Below are 9753 nucleotides of genomic sequence, written 5' to 3' on the forward strand. Positions count from 1 at the left end.
GCACTGGTGGCATGTCCATCTCTGGGAAGAGATTTGGTGGTGGGAACTTCAACCTGAAGCAGGTCCTGCTACCTTGTCTGTGGCAAGTGCTGGACTGAACACAAGTTGATATCAGCTTTTCATGTACACTGTCAAGCCTGAGTGCTTAGATGGCAAGCATGTGATCTTTGGGAAGGCAAAAGAGGGACTGAACATTGTGGAAGCCACAGAACACTTTGGATTCTGGGACAGCAAGACCATTGCTGACTGGACAACTCTAATACCTTTGATTAGTGTTTTATTCTAAGTGAGGGACTGTTCTGAGGAATAGAGTGCATCCCTTTACCCCACCAGTTTATAATGTCCCATGTCTTTGTGCTTGCAGACTTTCCATATTTCCTTCCAACTCTAGCTGAATTGCAGTTATATTTAGGATTATGAAATAAAAATTAAATGAAATAATATCATGGACTAAGCTGGAAATTTATTATGCATCCGCAAGGACTAGAGCATACACTAATGTGTTCTGTGGTGATTATGGATCTTTATTAATTCCGTTAGTACTAATTGCAGGATTATGCAATAATAATGATGGATATGATATTTTGCTCCTCTTCAGGTCATCATTATCTGTTGGACACAGCAACTGCCAAAAGATGTGCTTCTCAGGCAATTGGTAGTAGATCCAGGATGACAAGGAGCTCATTTGAAATAGCAGTATTAATGTAGTGGCTTCAAGGGAAGACAATTCATATGTAGCACCCAAGGGTACAGAGGAAGTGTGCAGAGGTAGTTCTGACTGATGATCTCACCAGGACATTGCCACCACAGAGACTGTCCAGGATGGTGACTAGCTGGGCAACCCAATCAGACCTCAGGATATATCTAACTGCTATGAACACCTAAGGGCACTTGGGACAACAGGGGTTTGCCCATGCCAAGAAAGCACCCAATGTATGTTAACCAGCCACCAGTCTTCAGCATCCAGGCCTTTTAGGATGGAAAGGCAGAGGAAATGGAGGATGGCACAAGGACATGCACATATCAAGACCTTCCCTCCTCCTTCCTGCCACCATGAAATCAACTCTTTCCCAAGGACAATCTTGGAAAGAAATAGAAAAATGGAGAGGAAAATTTTGAGGCTGAAATGTTTAGATTATTGGATTGGATGATTTTCCTTCTCTATTAAGATGAAGAACTGAGGAGAAAGATCAGTTTAGAAAGTAATAAAACTATATATTTTTTGTGTAAATGTAGGGTAAGTAAAATTTGAACTTGCCAAAATTGTCTTTGCTTTATATCTATCCAGAGGTGTGCAAGAACACACACACACACACACACACACACACACACACAAATGGCACTTCCAGAAGTTTTTTTCTACCATCACTCCCTTCCAAGAATCCCTACCCACAAAAACATTAATGAGAAATATGAACATTACTTAAGACTTCAAAAGGGAGATGAAAGAAAAGGCTCATGGCTTGCCTCACCAGAAGAGATGCCTATCCCTCACTGATACTCTATTCATCATTTTGGAGATGCACCTTTTGTTTTGACTACGTGGTACCTCTGAAAGCAGAATCTGTCTTAGTGGGATGGTGTGCCATGATGTAATTGGCAGCAAGTTTCATTTTGTTACTGTACAGTGTGTTTTACATTACTGACTGCTTATATTTGATGGCATTCATGCAGTCTTGTGCACATGGTCTTTTCTAAATAGAGGTTCCCTCACTGCGGCAGCTGAGTAGAGTGGCTCAAAGCAGAGTCAGGAGTCAGATGCTCACTGACGGACTCCACCATTCTCTTGCCATGTAACCTTGGTCAAGTTAATGAACTGCTGTAGGCTTCTGTTTCCTCATCGGTGAAATGGGGATAACATTACTGTATCAATCAGCTTTTCTATTGCTGGGGTAAAAACACCTGGAATACACAACTTAAAGAACAAATAGGTCGATTTTGCCCCATGGTATTGGTTCCATTGGTTCCAGGCCTATGGTGTGACCAAAGCATCACAATGGAAAGCTAACTCATGACAGCGACCACCCAGAGAGAACAGAAAGAGAGTCAGGGGGCCCTGGGTACAGAACGTGCATTCAAAGGCAGAGCTCCAGTGACCCATTTCCTCCAAGGCACCCCCACTGACTAAAAGCTATGTATCATCAGCGGACCAATCCGATAGATTTAGTGGATGGATCCATTGATTTGGTTAGATTCTTCATGATCCACTCATTTTCCAAAAGCCCAGCCTCTGAACATGTGAGACTTTCCCAGGACATTTCAGATTCAAACTGTAGTAATTGCTGACTACAGTAGAGGATTGCTATAAGAATTAAATAAGCTGATAGATATAAAGAGATTATAACACTGCCAGGCAGTGATGAGAACTAAAAAAATAGTTGGTCTTTTTGTTATTACCTCTTCAGTTCTCTCCAACAGTAGCCCAGCTTCTTTATTGCCTATTGGTGTTTATTTTGGCCCTTCACGCCTTATTTTTATTTATTATTATTTTTTGGTACTGGGGATCGAACTTGGGACCTTGTGCTTGAGAAGCAGGCGATGGAACCACTGGGCTAAATCCCCAGCCCCCTCCACTCCTTATTTTATAAATAGTAGTTCAATGCCAGTGTTTGAACTATTTGAATGCACCCTCAAGGTCTTACCTCTCCTCCCCACATGGATTACCTAAATATTTCCTCCAAACAAATATATTATTTCCCAGGGGAACTCTGAGAAGTAAGAATTGCTATAAGTGGCAATATATTTTTTAAACTATTTTGGAGATATGTACAGTAGCTGCAAGACATAGAGAGGGATGATTCTGATGGAACATAGCTGGCTTGCTGGACAGCTTTAGAGGAGACGATGGAAAAAAATGTATTGGAACCAGACGGTCATTTAAAAGGCAAATAGAATGCATCTCCCAGACATCTACTAACTAGCCATTGTATTTTGAAAGCAATCTTCTCTTTTGCAGACACCTACCTATAACTACCACACCAGCCAGAACACCAGGGTGAAGAGGACTTTCACATTCTCTTCACAACTCTTTTTTTAGGGGTTGTGATACCTCTTCCCACATATCATTCTGGCCCTAGGAGACATGCCAGTGGACATGAACTAAGACATCGTGTGGACTCAGTTAAAAGTTGCAGATTCTAGTAGCAATATTTCAAATGTAAGGGTCTTAGAGAAAGCTGAATGCTATGGATTTAATATTAAGGTGTGTGTTTTGAGGGTGCTAACTTCATCGATGGGTTAATCCATTGATAAATTTATAGCTGAATGTGCTGTTAGGAGGTGAGGCCTGCTGGGAGGAAGTAGCTCATGGGTGGCACAACCTGGAAGGCTTTATTCTTGTTCCTAGCCTCTTCTCTTTCTGGATCTTCTCAGTTCTCTCTGCTTCTTGGTTTCCATGAGGTGAGCAGCTTTTCTCCACCATGAAATTCTGCCTTGATGTTTGTACCTTGGAGCAAGCCAACTATGGACTGAAACCTTTGAAAGCATGAGCCAAGATAAACCTTTCTTACTTGAAGTTGTGTATGTCAGATATTTTGTTCCAGTGACGCAAAGCTGACTAACATAATACATGAAAACAAACAGCTACCCCAGCACATCTGGGTCTGAGGTGTGTCATAGGCCTGTGTGCCCTCATAAGCTTTTCCAGATCTTCAGTGTCAGACTTTGAATGTCCGCGGTCCTGGCATTCTCTTCAATGAAGCTGGACAAAACAACTGATTTGTACAAATGGAAAACTTCTTCTGTGCAAAGTTTGCATTCCCAGGTCAAGAAATCAAACACACTAAAGGCAGAATGTGTCTTGGCACAAGATGACCAGAACCCAGCTGGTTAGTACTCCCTGGATCATTCATTTTGTTATGATCTTGTCTATAAAAACAAATAACATTCTGGATGGTTACCTCTGCAGTAAAGTTAGTTTTTGAATGGGGATTAAAAATTGTTTTTGTTTGTTTTGGATTTAATGAGTCAATACTTTATTTTATTATGAGTATTTATAACCAAAACGAGATGTGCCTAGGGTCTTGAGCCTCCCCCCACCACAACTATTTCCTATTTGTTCCAGAAAGTTATAATGCACATTTTGCCATAGCAACCAGAGGCAAATACCAAGATGGTAATTTAGAGCCAACTGGGAAATGTTCCCTCCAGAGTGGCTTGAGTTTGTGTAGTGCAGTTATCTTTTGTGCAGAACTCTGGAAGGTGAGAAGAGGCCAGTGGTTTCTCACTGGGAAGCAGTACAGCCCAGTTTTGCTTACTTCCAGGCCTCACTCAGAAATGTTTTTTGGGTCATCCAGACCAGTGCACAAGCACTAATTTGCCTGCTCTTCAGGTTTTGCACATGTTGTGTATTTTTTTTTTTCAGATTTCGTTTGTTTTATTTTTCTTCTGTAAAAACCCTTATGTTGTGGCTACTGCTGGAGCTTGAGTCCTCTGGACAGAGACTCTGGTACGGGCTTTCACAAGATGGTCAGTGAATTCCTGGTGAACACAGGTGGACGGTGAACACAGTGTCTTCCCAAAAGTCAGAGGTCAGGCAGCTGTAGGTCTTGGGGATGGCATCAGAGGTGGCCTTGGTGAAGTTGCTCAGAGCAGCAGGGCAGCCCCTGACAGAGGTGTAGCCGTCATCAATACCAGCCATCATCAGCAGCTTCTTGGGCACAGGGGCTGAGACCATGCCAGTGCCTCTGGGGACAGGGATCAGAGGCACTAACACAGAGCCACAGAGCCTGTCACCTTGGAAGGGACAGTGTGGGGCTTCTAATCCTCCATAGCCTCTCTGCATGAGAACAATGGGGAGCTTGGCCAGGCTGATGGTCCATGAATGGTAGTGGCTACTTCCTTGAAATGCTTTACACTTACACCAGTGTGACCCTCGTAGTCCCTAATAGTGACAAATGCCTTGAACCTGGTCGGCTGGCCAGCACCAGTTTGCTTCTGCATGGGAATGATCTTTAGAACTTCACCTTGAGGGATGTGCCCAGGAAAAAGTCAATAATCGCAGACCCCTTGATGGGTAAAGAGAAGAAATAAATTTCCTCCAAGGATTTGATCTTCATTTCCTTGATCAGCCGGCTCAACTTGGTCACAGGAATCTATTCCTTGTCCTCAGTCTTACTGCTGTAAGCCCTGTGGCCCCTGCCTCATCCACACCCACAGCCTCGAAACCACTGCCAAAGCCTCCACAGAAGTGATTGTGTCCTCCCATGTGTGAGCCCTGGGGCCTCTGGTTCTTCCCCAGCACCAGCATCACCTGCCATTTGGTGTTTTCCACAGGGAGAAGACATGGTGTGCATTAATCTTAATTTTTGCATGTCGAGTTTTCAAAATTAGATATATTATATTATTATTCTACTATGCTTTCTCTGAAGCATTTAATGAACAAGTCTGTTGTTTGCTTCTGAATTATCTGCTCAAGTGCTGTTTGGAAGAAGGCAGGGTATATGTAAGTGTTTATATGAATATATACCCTCATAGTGAGTACGTCACATTGATAAAATGTTTCCAAATAGCGAACAGGGGTCATTGAATTATTATTCATAAAATATGGAAGGAAGGAAAGACAATAGGCACAGGTTGTTCATATATAACCTCATAGACACGAGTAACAAAAAACCAAGAGGCAAGTCTTCAAATACTTGTCCATGATAAACCCTAGACTATGCTCTTTGTTGTCATGATGAAGTTATTAGGTCAGATTCCTTGCCCATAGGTAAAACCACTTCTGTTTTCTCTATAGGACAGCCTTCTTGCTGAAAGCACTTTGGGGTTTTGAGTCATTCAGTTGTTAGTTCTGAGTACAAGTGTGTGGGAAAATGTTTAACAACTCTCCCCTAAGTCATAAGATGGCCTTGATTAGTAGGGTGTGCCAATTTCTGTGGTGAAGAACTCTCACCACGGCTGATTTCAAGCTGTCAGGATGACCCCATAATGAGAAGCCAAGAAGAGATGTGTATGAGTGTGTTGTTGGGAGCTAGTGGTACCATAACATGGGTTCTGCGAAACTAGGGTCAGGAGCTTTCAGCCTATTGACATTTGATGCTTGATAATTCCTGATTGTTGGTGGCTACCCTGTGCCTTTGATGTTTAGCACCATCTCAGGCTCCTTTTGACTAGATGCTGACAGCATCCTTTCCCCCAAGTTGTAATAACCCAAAATATCTCCAGATCTTGTCCAAAGTCCCATGAAGGGTAAAATCACCTCTCAGCTCTGAGCTATTCTGTGTGGATGGTACTTAGAAGGTCCAATTTGCAGACAACAGTCCTTCACAAAGTGTTTGCCTTGAACCATCCTGAATACACACTAATGAAGCTCTCTCTTGGCACTTTGGACATGATGTTTTAAAAAGTCAGAATGTACTTCCTTGGAGAGTCTAGGGAAGTGTGATGGTAGAACGAGATTAGGCATCAGGACAAGACATGGCCACTAGGGGAGAATCAAGGTGACTCCAAGGACTTGATTTGAGTACAGGATAGATTGTGGCAGACTGCAGAGGTTCCTTAGTCCAAATGAGAAATGAGACCCAGAAACAAGAAGTGACTTGACCAGGGATCATAGAGTTAGGCGTGGACATGCTGGGAGAGTCCCAGAAGCAAAGCAGGAAATGCTGTGAGATTTCTGCAACATATGGGAATTGGGACTGATTCTATTTAGTAGCTAACATGTTTTGTGGGCTTCACAGTGTTGGTTTAGGTGGATGTATTCTAATACCTCCCTGTCCCTACCTTGCCACCCTCTTGGAAATACTTGCTCATGAAAACCACCTATAACAATGGACTTCTGTTTCAGACAAAGTTAATCCCATTAGGTGCAGAATTAAGTAGTTAATTCAAATATCCTCTTCAGGGGGCAGGGTCAAGGTATTTGTCACTAAAGAATAAATGTTGAAAATTATCACCGATTTCTCTCTCCTTTCTACATCTGCTCTGGGTTGTCTCACTGATGAGGGGTCTCAGGCTATTCCCAAGATGATCTAAGGAAGAGATTTTATAGAAGAAACTGAATTTCCAGTAGAAAACTTAAGATGACAAGATAAATGTGATAAAAACTGAGTAAGCCCTTCCTAGTTTGCATTGAAAGTATATTTTGAATGTGCAGAGCTGCCTAGTGTAAAAGGAAATTTTAGGGGTATTCTATCAGCAGAGTCCTTAGCATTTGACATCCCAGTGCAAGTAGAGAGACCACACAATGGCAACCCAGTACACTTCAAATGATGGGCAATTGGGCTTTATGTAGGGGAGGTCAAGGGTACTTTTAATCAGGATGTTGAATAAAAGTGATAGGAGTGCTCTGAATCATGGCTTTTTAAAATTGCACTTTACCACTTTAAAGGAACCGAGATTTGGTGTTTTTATATGCACTAACTTACCACTTCACTCCAGATTCATTTTTCTACAACCAGAAATGCCAGCTCTTGGGACAATTTGGCATCACTGAAAAATATTGTCATGACTTTATCTTTCTCACACTGTCCCAGACCCCTGCCCCGATCCCGGTGGTCAGACAGAGCAGTCATGTGACCCTGTCCATATCCTCCTATCAAAGAGTAACTTACACCAGGCTTTCAAGGCCTTCAACAACATTAGCCAGCTGGAATTTTGCTCTCTTTTCCCAGAGGACAAAGCAGCCTCATCCTCTTAATCTAAAGAGGCCAGTAACACAGGGTGTCAGGCGTTGTACCAGACCAAAGGAGCTATTTAGGGCCGTGGGGTGTGTTGAAAACACCCTCGCTGATTTTTAGGCCACAACCTACACAAGGAAAGGCCTCAGGGAGATGGAAAAAACAACTTTCTTCAACATGGGTTTTAAATTTGAGATGAAACTATCTGTGCAACTAGTGGTTTTTTTCCCAAAGTGGAAAAGGTAGGAACAGGAAACTTGTATTCTTAAGATAAGTCCTACTAACCTCCATAAGCTCTAGGAGCTAGGGGAGTAAAATTCAGGAAAAAATAAAGAAATTTCTCTACTGTATTTGTCCTCTAGCCAACATCTGTGGCTTCTAGAGCTTAACACCACAGTTTTTCCCCTTTGCATATGCTACAAGGGTAGTGTGGAGAGATGTCAGGATGGGAGTGTGTTGGCCATTGGAACAGCAGATTGTTTTGGAAGACTCATTTGTGCCAGCTACTTGTCTTTGTCATACAATCCTTCTCAGTTCTGCAACACAGATGTGAGCAGTGAAGAGAGCATGCCACTGGATTTCATTTCTAAAAGTGGAAAATATACAATTTACTAAGGGATGTTTAAACTATGAATGCATGCTTCACCAAGTGTATTCAGCTTTATGTTGAAAATGACCTAAAGAGAAGAGTATACATACACACACATTGCTCCTCTTTGTTGAATAACTAAGTCTGATTTGCTGCTTCAGTTTGGGTTTTAGGGGTTGGCTGGACTCATGGGACAGATCTAGTCCTCAATTTGTAGGATGAATGATTTGATTTAATTCATTTATTTAGGACTGCTCAGGCACTGGAGAATCTGTTTACCCTACTTATGCTCCTAAGTCTAATTTAGTCATCAGAATGACTTATTGGACTGTGAAACAATTGAGGACAGGCCCTATATTCATTTTGTACCTCCATTGCTTATCAATATAATAGATTCTCTCTCCCACCCCCCCATCTCTCTCTCGAAAGACTTAAAGCTTTATTGATTTCCTTCTTTCTTTTTGCTTTCTATTATCTGGAATGTAGCCATAATGTCTGGAGCTCTAGCAGTTATACTGGACCAGAATGGACCTTGAGGAAGAAGGGCTCTTATAACATAGACATAAAGTAGAATAGACCTGGGCCTCTGATACAATAGACTAGTGATGGTGAACATTTTATAGCTTTCAGTAATAGCCAACAGCTGCTGCAGGATGCACGCCTTAGGGTGGCCAACCTAACAGTTACAGTTATGCTAGACTTAGACTGTGTCCACATCATGGCTATGGGAGAGAACTAAAATTTCACCTTGTTTAAACCACTGTTCTTCCATATTTTCCTTTTTCTTGTAGTCCAAGAAATCCTAACTTGTCATGCGCCATTATTTCCGGGTTCTTCATGCCCTGCATGAATCCCGGATGTGAGTCCGCCAGTGACGGCGGTTCACGCCTGCGCAGAAGGGGCGCTTGGCTCGTCAGAATGACGCAGGCCGGCATTGACCAATAGAAATGGGCCACGTCACCCGAGAGGCTATAAAAGGCAGGCTCGCATCCGGCTCGGGGTCTTTCCGCCATTTTGAAGAATGTAGAAGAAACTCCAATAAAGCGTGCATCAGAAGAATCCTGAGTGTTGCGTGTTCCTTGCTGGCGAGGTGCGCGTGACAAGTGGTGCCGAAACCCGGGAAGCGACGACCATTAACCGGCATCAGCGGAGACCCCTGACTTCAGGAGGATTCAGAACTGAGCAGCAGGAGGGGAGGATCCACCAACTTTCCGAGAGGTACGCTGTCTGGTGTGGGCGGGTGTTTTAATTTGTTTACTCCAACAGGTTTAACTTTGTCGGGTCGCCCACTTTCGTAGATAAGGGAGAAATGGGCAATTCAACTTCACAATCACTGGTTTATGCTTTACAAAGCCTGTTGAAGGAAAGGGAGTTAAAAATATCGGAGCAGGTTTTAAGGAGGTTTTTAAAGGAAGTGGATCGAGCGGCGCCCTGGTTCAGCGGTACCGGGTCACTCACGATCCCATCCTGGGAAAAATTAGGAAAAGACCTCCAGCGAGAGAAAGATAGGAATACCTTAAGACCGGGGGTTTTACCAGTGTGGAA

At 42.9% G+C, this 9753-nt stretch overlaps 1 pseudogene; it reads right to left on the minus strand.

The window, feature by feature from the left end:
* Positions 1–4398: 4398 nt before the first annotated feature.
* On the minus strand, positions 4399–5108 carry LOC104849163 (annotated as a pseudogene).
* Between the last annotated feature and the right edge of the window lie 4645 nt (positions 5109–9753).

Source organism: Fukomys damarensis, unplaced genomic scaffold (genome assembly GCF_012274545.1).
Source record: "Fukomys damarensis isolate Sample0158 unplaced genomic scaffold, DMR_v1.0_HiC HiC_scaffold_1, whole genome shotgun sequence".
NCBI classification, from domain to species: Eukaryota; Metazoa; Chordata; class Mammalia; order Rodentia; family Bathyergidae; genus Fukomys; species Fukomys damarensis.